The following is a 9,400-nucleotide window of genomic DNA, read 5'->3' as shown; positions in this document are numbered from 1 at the left end:
CTTGATTGTTCTAGAAGCTAGGTAAAGAACTTGTTTAAATTTGAATAAAGGGTCAATTATGTACTTGTGGTATAATGAATTACTCAATAGGTCTCTTCTAGCCTTTGTTTTTGTAATTGCCACCAAACAACTGTTTCTGATGGGTCTAGGTAAGAGAAAGTGGGAGAGGATGCTGATAGGATGACAGGATTCAGCTGTGAATGTTAACAGAGTTCACTGTCACTGTAAAAGCTTTAAGTTCTAGTTGTTGGTATAGGTGCTGAGTGCCCTCAAGTCAGTTCTGAACCATAGTCACCCTGTATAGGGTTTCAAAGAAGCAGCTGGTGAGCTTGAACTGCTAACCTTGCAGTTCAAATTGACTTTACAGTCTAGCACATTAACCCATAATGCCATACGAGGATTCCTTAAGTTCTAGCATGGCTATAACATTTGCCATTTCAGAATCGGGAACAGAGGAATCTCACATTGGTTCTACCTACTTATTCTATATGGGTTCTTTTGTTTGTTTTTGCCACAAAGGGTGATTTGTATTTTATTTTCTTGCAGGTTAGTTTTACTTCAGCCTTTTTAGGGCTCAATTCTTTACATGGGGTTTGGTGGCAGTGGTGGGGCAGCACCTGCAGGTCTAAATCGGGGTGGGGGTGTCCGGTCCTTCCGAGCTTCATGAGAACGTTTCCTGACCACCTTGCTGTGAATGGCACAGCTCACACAATAATGCAGTTTCACATAGACCTGGGGAAGCACGTATACATCGAAGACACTTGCTTTGGAAATACCCTGCCGGCTGCAGCCTCTACTATATTTCGAATTACGAACTTCTTAATGGCCTTGTCTTTGGGTAAGCAGTGGGCGCAGTTAGTGCAGCGAATAGGCTGCATGTGGCCACGGGCTTTTTGGCACGACCATTGTTTCTCCTTTTCTTTGTCATCTTGGAAGTGAGGACCTGAGAGAGAGAGAGCTTATTCTATGTTTTGAAGTAGATATTTTTGTTTTCTATCTATATTACTAGATTCCACGGAATAAAATAATCTGGAAATATTTGAATAAATAATCCTACATAATTAAATTCAAAATTATGAATTTGGGGGAACCTTTTCAAACTTAGAAAATGTCTCAAATTAGTACATTGAAGACACAAAAGAACATTAATTTTAAGAATTTTGCTCATTAGGTTGTAAAAATCAGTAAAAGTCTTAGCTAACTCATGAGATATTATAATAAAATAATGATTGCTGTTGTGGTTAAGTGCCATCGAGTCAGTTCTGACCCATAACGACCCTGTATAGGTTTGCCGAGGAGCAACTGGTGAGCTTGAACTTCTGACTTTGTGGTTCAAATGATTTTGCAGTCCAGCGCATTAACCCACAGAGCCACACCAATTGTGTTAGAATAACAAAAATCCTTGCGCGTATATAAATTGTGGACAATTCAAGTATCATAGAAGCTACCTGATAAACATTTGCTAAAAGATAACATGGGTTGCACAAATGGATAAATGTTTACTTGTTTATTGACAGAAAAAGTAAATATTTATATCTTGATCATTTTTATAACACATCTAATATCTATCCCTCTTTCCTTACTGAAATTTGCTAACCAGTACTCATTTAATCTGGAGTATTGGTGTGGCACTGTGGGCTAATGCACTGGACTGTAATGTCAGTTTGAACTGCAAGGCCAGGGGTTCAAGCTCACCAGTTGCTCCTAGTAAACCCTACACAGAATCACTATGGTTTGTTACTGATTTGCAGGCATTTAACATCAACAACAACTCATTTAATTTATGGTGCTGGTCAGTTCATCTCATAATGTATGAGATCATTTGGTAGGTCAATAGATACAATTGTGAAAGATGTTAAAAGAAACAGTGTAGATTAATTTTCAATATTTCCTATAGTAAAAGCACAAGGTCATCTGTAGTATGAGAATCAAGTGGATTAGCCAATATGTCAGAATGTAAGCATATAGTTTTAAGACTATAATTTGAAATTTATTTTTCTTTGGAATTTATATTTGAACAGAAATGTAAACATAACTTTCAATAAAATGACTGGTACACTCACTCCATCAACATACACTTTTGAAACCTAATATTACCAAAAAGATTTTGAAAATTGGAAAATACAGATTGCTCAGTGTTTTGCATAAACTGTGATATACAGATGATACAACCTTGTTTGCTGAAAGCAAAGAGGACTTAAAATACTGAAGATCAAAGACCACAGCCTTCAGTATGAGTTGCACTTCAATGTAAAGAAAACTAAAAACCTCACCACTGGACCAATAACATCATGATAACTGGAGGAAAGAAGAAGGTTGCCAAAGACTTCATTTTGCTTTGGTCCACCATCAACACTCAAACACTCATAGAAACAGCAGTAAAGAAATCAAATGGCTTGTTGGATTAGGCAAATCTTCTGCAAAAGACCTCTTTTAAGTGTTCAAGACCAAAGATGTCAGTTTGAGGACTGAAGTGCGCCTGACCCCCTAACCATGGTGTTTTTAAGAGCCTCATTTGTTGTTGTTGTTTAAGGGCCAGCAACTCATAATGGTTCTGACTCACAATGACTCTGTATAGGGTTTCCAAGTAGTGGCGCATTATCCTGCAGTCCAGTGCTTTATCTTGCAGCACCATATTGCATGCGAAATTTGGACAATGGAAATTTGGATAATATGGAAGGCTGTAGAAGAAGTGATGTATTTTAGTTATGGAGTTGGAGAAATATATTAAAGACACCATGACTGCCAGAAGAATAAACAAATCTGTGTTGGGAGAAGTACAGCCAGAATTCTCTTTAGAAGCCAAGATGGCCAGACTTCGTCTTTCATACTTTAGAGATGTTATCAGGAGGGACCAGACCCTGGAAAAGGACATCATTCTTGATAAAGTAGAGGGACAGCAAAAAGCAGGGAGACCACAACGAGATGAACTGGCACACTGGCAATGGGCACAAACATAATAACAACTATGAGGATGGCAAAGGACCGGGCGGTGTTTCGTTCTGTTGTACGTAGGGTCACTGTGGGTCATAATTGACCCAATGGCTCCTAACAACAACAACTGGTTTGTGCATACATTGCCAATCCTTCCCATTGTTGTCAAGTCAATTCTGAGTCAGGGCCATCACATGTGTTTTCTTAAAGGCACTGTTGGTGGCACAATGGTTAAGGCTTGTCTGCTAATCAAAATCAGCTGGTGGTGTGACCTCTCCAGCTGTTCTGGGGGAAACAGATGTGACAGTTTGCTTCCATAAAGGTTACATCCTTGAAAACCCAGTGGGGCAGTTCTACTATGTCCAACATGAGTCTGAATTCACTCAATGGCAATGGATAGGGATTTCTTGACTGTCATCTCTATGGCTACATGTTTCTAGGCCCTTCTTTGACAGTCCTTCTGGGTGAGTTCCAGCCACCAACATTTATGCTAGCAGATGATCACAAATTGCTTGTTGAACTTAGGGACTTTCCCTACTTTTTAGGTGTCTTAAATGATAATGACTGAATTGGAGGAATGATACTTGTTGTGTCACAATGAGCAACTCCTTTCTGTACTCGGCACAGGCCAGAGTACACAGGGCAACAGGCTAAGGCAGTGCTACTTACAGTGTAGTCTAAGTCTGTGAACTGTTTGTTCCCCATCTAAGATAAAGGAAATATTAAAAATGAGAGTAAGTATTTAGAAACCTGCACAATAATTTCACTGAATAATGTTACATCTCTTGTGAAATACAAATGTATTAGGTTGTATTTTGTGGTTTTGTATTGTCCACTTAATTGCTCAAGTAACTCATTCACACTGCATTTTACTAAAGTGTTGGTCTGAAATAAATTGCAAATTTAAACACACACCTACACACACAGTGGCCTTTCACAACAAATAGTTTGAGGAGTATTGGGCTGGATAATCTCTACTATCCATTTAGGCTGAATATTATAAATGACTGTATTCTCTATGTTGCAACTCCAAAGGAAGATGAGGTGGCTATTATTTGCTATCCTACAAAGAAACTTTCTTTTCAGCAATGAAGCGATGATGATGATGATGAAGAGGATGATGTGATGATGATAATTTTAATGGCTTACAGGACCTGAATGTTTACCAAGTGCTAGCCTCATTTAATCCATTGCATTTAAAGTTGTCACACCATTTTATAGAATGAGGAAACTAAATCTCAGAGAGAGATTCATAGATTAACTTTTAGGCAAGGTCTGCTTGGTTCCAAATCCCATACAGTTTCTATACCATATTGATTCCAACCTATACAGCCTTCCCAAATGAAGCTGTTTTCCATTCAGCCATCTCTCTTTCCCCTGCTTTCTGGAAACCATCAGCTGACATCCGCACTTCCATGAAGTCTCACCCTATGGGTCTGCCTCTTGTTCTGATAATTTAGGAATTCTCATCTCACCTGACAAGCAAAAGTGAACTAAAACCCATAGAATATCAGGACTAAAATGCACTTCATGAAATAACCTGCCATCTTTAGTTCAATGTTTGGGTCAGAGTTATAACACATTTGCCAATTAGTCTCCAATTGTGAGTCTGAACTCTTCCAGAGACAGGAACTCAGTAAACCCCAAAGTAGTTCATTCTCTCTCAGGATAGGGTTGTTTTAGCTAAATTAATCTGAAATCTCTCTCTCTCTCTCTCTCTCGATTCCTTCATTGGACCTAACTCTACCAGTTGGAGCCATACAGAACAGCCAACCATCCTAAGTGCTCTATCTTGTAGCAGGAGTTATGCGTGTGAATATTGTACGAGGCATTAGACAGATCTTGGGTTGAATCCTGACTCTAATATTTACATGAGACCTAAGACAAACTACTTATCCTCAGTCATTGTCTTTGTAAACTGAAGACAATAGTCATGAGGATTACTTGTGTAAATACTCAAAAAACTTTGTTGAATGGATTCTCTTTTGATGTATTTTCTGAATGTTTTATTCTCCGGGCACTCCCTTCTTTATGGTTCCATTATATCTGCTTTTTACCCTATAGCTCCATCTCTATTAACCCATTACAGGGATTCAAATTTCTGTTATTAAAATTAAATAGTTAAACAAATGATAACAATATTATGTTCAGCTGTTTAGTTTTAAAAATGTTTTCATGGTCTTATCTGAATTAATATTCACAAAATGCTGTGACTGCAGCAGGAGAACATCTTCATGTTTCATAGATGAGGAATTGGAGATCTACTTATACACGTTCACCTAGTTTTACTAAGTTACAATCTCCTACTTGCTATGTTTCTTCAAAATACAGTAATCAATCAATTTATTAAATAATCAGTGTGGTTACTAGAATTAACTACTGTTGCTGAATGACAGACTTGGGTCTGAAGATAGAGATCTGAATAAGGTTAACATTGTCCCTGTCACTATGAAGCTTTCAGTCTAAAGGAGACGAAAGGTACTGAGTAAGTGTGATGAGTATGAAGTTATGAGGAATTTAAGGCAATGTAAAACAGACCAACCTGACCTGGTTCAGCAACCGTGTAACAAATTATTCCAAAGATCCATTTGGCAACTGTTAGCGTATGGTGCATTCTCAAACAGATTCATTTGTGGTTGTGAATAATATGAAAAATCATCATAATGATATGGTATCATCTCTTTATTGCTGTGTCAAATCTTCACTGTGAGACCTGAGCATTTATGATTACCCATCGCTTTCCATTTAAATCAAACATGCTGGAAACTCTGTCAACTAGAGTTAATGTGATTGCCTTTCTTATTCTGAAAAGAAATGTTTTAAAACAGTTACTGGGAATCATAGATCATACTGATTTTCTGCAATGAAATGATTTGCTCACATAACAGCAAAGGTGCCCTCAGTAAAAACATCATCCTGTTTTCAAGAAGGGGAGGCATAATGCATACTGCAACATAAACAGCTCTCTATATGCTACTGAGGACTCTGAAAAGAAGTCATCATTTTTAATTCTGGTAAACTCATTCAAGATAATAACTACATTTGAAAATATAAGTAAATAAGGATCCAGGCATCCTGAATACATTTCAAACTCATCTTGCAGTAACTATTGTTGCTGTAACTATACAACTATAATGGAGATATATACTTTTTTTGTGGGGGGAGGGTTATATACTTTTTCTGTCCAAAGTACCCCTTTGTTATTGTTAAGTGTCATCGAGTTAGTTCGGACTCTGTAAAGGGTTTCCAAGAAGTAGCTGGTGAGTTTGAACCACTGACTTTGTGGTTGAAATTGACCTTGTGCATTATCCTGCAGCAACACAACAGGACTTCAAGTTGTCCCTAGAGTACAATATATTCATGTTGTGATGAATTTACAGGCAGATAACCCAATTAGCAAGGTAAGCATGGGCTTACATGTGCTCATTTTTTAATCTACAGTTGAACAATTTAATGTGGTGACAAACATGTGAAAGTGTTCATTAAATATTAGTAAGCTTAAGTAAGTCTGTGCTTAAGTTGCTTACTGGATTATCCAACACTGAATAGACTATTCACTCGAAAAAATAATGGCTTTGTTTCTCTTAGGTTTTTAAATTAAATACCGTTCCTAATGAAATATCTTATAAAACATGTTTCAGTTTAGGATACTAGGCATGTCATCAATTTTCTTTCTTCTCAAAGGATTTAGATCAATAGGGACCAAAATAGCCCTTGCAAGTTTGTAGTAAGCACTGTTTTCCTATCCCTAGGACTTCATTCTCTAGGTAAAGAACATCTGAATAAATCTCAGTGTCTATTTCATATAGATTATTGTTGTTGTTGTTAAATGCTATCGAGTCTGTTTAGACTCATAGTGACCCTGTACAGGGTTTCCAAGAAGTGACTGGTGAGGATTGAACTGTGGACCTTGAGATTCAGTTTGATCTTGTGGTCCAGGGCATTAACCTGGAGTGCCACACCAGGACTCCGTTTCATAGAGACACAATTGACTCTTTCATACTTGTTTCTAATTGGGATGTGATGCTCTGGGCAGCATTCCTATAGCACGTTGTACTCACTTCCATTAATATGCTCTTATTCTTTATTTAAATGATTTTGTACTTACCTCTGCTGGGAGACTATGAGTGTCTGGGTTGCAGGCTCTCTGCATTTTTGTTCCTACCATTAAGGACATAACACACAGTGGGCCCTCAGGAAGTTGTTGTTGAATATTTGTTAGATGAATGAGAATTTGCATGTTTATTACCAGAGGCTACAATTTTTTGCCAGTGTGTTTTATAACTGACCACAGAAAGAAAGTTAATTACTGGGAAATAGCTATGCAGAAATATACACTAAGAAATAATTATAGTCTTGATCTTTTAACAATATTGTATATCTCACTTAAGTAATAAATAAGTTATTTCCTGGATATATCACCAACTACAAGCAAACATAAGGAGCTCTGGTAGCGTAGTGGTTACAAATCGGGCTGCTAATCTCAAGGTCAGTAGTTGGAAACTACCAGTTGTTCTGCAGGAGAAAGTTGAGGCTTTCTGATCCCGTAAAGATTTACAGCCTCGGAAACCCTATACAGGGTTGCTATGAGTTGGAACCGACTCCACAGCACACAACAACAACACAAGCAAACAGGTTCGTCATGGTCTAAACTGATTTGACAACAACTAACAACAAATTAACTTAACGTCCATATAAAATTCCAAGTGTAAGTTATGGCATGAATGAGATTCTTTAGAAGAAAGCACTAAAAGTTTGAGTTTTAAAAATGTAACTTACCTTGATGTTGGTTCTAAGACAATACAGTTTACAGCCTAATGCATTATTAACTATAAACATCTCAACCTGCTGCTAAAAGCTCTCTTTATCTGGTTTTAAAAGACTTCTCTGACTTGATCTCTCCTTCACAACCATCTTCTAACATGCCAGGGTCATTCCAATATCTCTGTCTTTGCTCATTCTCCAACTTGATGCTTACATCACTTAATGAATTCCACTCATCCTTGAAAGCACACATTTTAGTATGAGCAAGTTCTTTTGTCTCTGAAGTCCTATAGCATTTATATTGTTGTTGTTGTTGTTAAGTGCTGCTGAGTTGCATTTGTATAGTAAGCACTTTTCAGGATATCAGTCTACACGGACCCATTTAGTTACCCAGGTCTTCTTCAGAAATAGATCACTCTTGCCACATTTGTAGTACGTTATTCCTCCTCAGGCACAGTTTATTAGATAGGGGTAGATACCTGTAGCTGAAGCTGTCAAATTCTTACCCATATCCTCTTACACTTCAGGAGGACCAACTACATGTAACTGCAAACCTCAGCATCTTTTTGCCTGAAGGATTTCACTAAAGATGAGGACTACTGCTCTTCCTAAATCCACAACAATCCTGAAGTGCTGGGAGATTATCATCCCTAGGGCACTTAACAACAACAACAATAGCAATTCTCAACCAATGACTGGTGGGAGTTGATATGTAATTGATGGCTTAACCCTTGGCTGGGATAAAGCTGAGGTGTATGTTCTACTGTGAATTTTTCAGAATTTCTTTCAGAGGATTAACTCCAGTTTTCCATACTGGTAATTGCTTTCCCTTCCCTGTCAAATCTGTCCAGTTCCTACTGGTGTTTTTCCTGCAAATAACGTATTTGCATACAAATTCTTGTCTCAGAATCTGCTTCTAGGAGAATCCAAAGTAATTCCATACCTGAATCATGCTGGTTACTCAGATTCTCTCTCTTAGGATTGTGGACTTGAAGTAAGGAATTCTTGCATGAAAATTCTGAAATGGAGCTTTGAAATGTTTTCATATTTCCTGATTCCAGGCCCTTTTGGAGGGTCAGTCTTGCCCTTGAGTTCTATTACTCATGTCTATATTTGCATTAAAAATGTCTTTTTGTTTGATTAAGTTAAAGTTGGGTTTAATTACTCTGAAAGTTATTTTATCATTAATTTTCATTCACAGAAACTTCAGATTTGAAAACAAGGTGAGATCTCAATCTAGTGCAGCCTTCACATTTTAGGTAAGAAAGTCAAATGTAATTAATTGCCAAATGTATCAGTCAAATATTGTTATTAAACTTTCCATGGGTACAAATGATGCTTTACAATGAAGAATATGTACTTTGTAAGATCTTAAACATTTTAGATCTTTAAACATTTCAATAAATGTTTAAACATCTTAAACATTTATTGAACAAATATATTAAATCAAATACAATGTTTGGAATCTGTGAAATTACTGAAAATTGAATTTATTGTAACCCCTTTTTATATAATCTTTCCTAAAATGATTTGTAACATTGTGTAAAGATAACATAAGTAAAGCCTTGGAAGGAAGGAGGGCATGAGGCTAATAAATTATTTATATGAAGTAATATTCATATAAGTAATATTCATTCCTTCTGTGAAGGAATACACAGAGTCATTGTACCAAAAGGAAATGGTTAATGTTCAACCATTTCAA

The 9,400-nt window shown here is 37.0% G+C and overlaps 1 pseudogene; it reads right to left on the bottom strand.

Annotated features, from left to right (window-relative positions):
* Positions 1-582: 582 nt before the first annotated feature.
* LOC102814707 lies at positions 583-928 on the bottom strand (annotated as a pseudogene).
* Between the last annotated feature and the right edge of the window lie 8,472 nt (positions 929-9,400).

The sequence above is a fragment of the Chrysochloris asiatica genome, unplaced genomic scaffold (genome assembly GCF_000296735.1).
Source record: "Chrysochloris asiatica unplaced genomic scaffold, ChrAsi1.0 scaffold00074, whole genome shotgun sequence".
Classification (NCBI taxonomy): domain Eukaryota; kingdom Metazoa; phylum Chordata; class Mammalia; order Afrosoricida; family Chrysochloridae; genus Chrysochloris; species Chrysochloris asiatica.
Note: the sequence above shows the minus strand (reverse complement) of the source record. Positions and strands in the feature narration are given on the sequence as shown.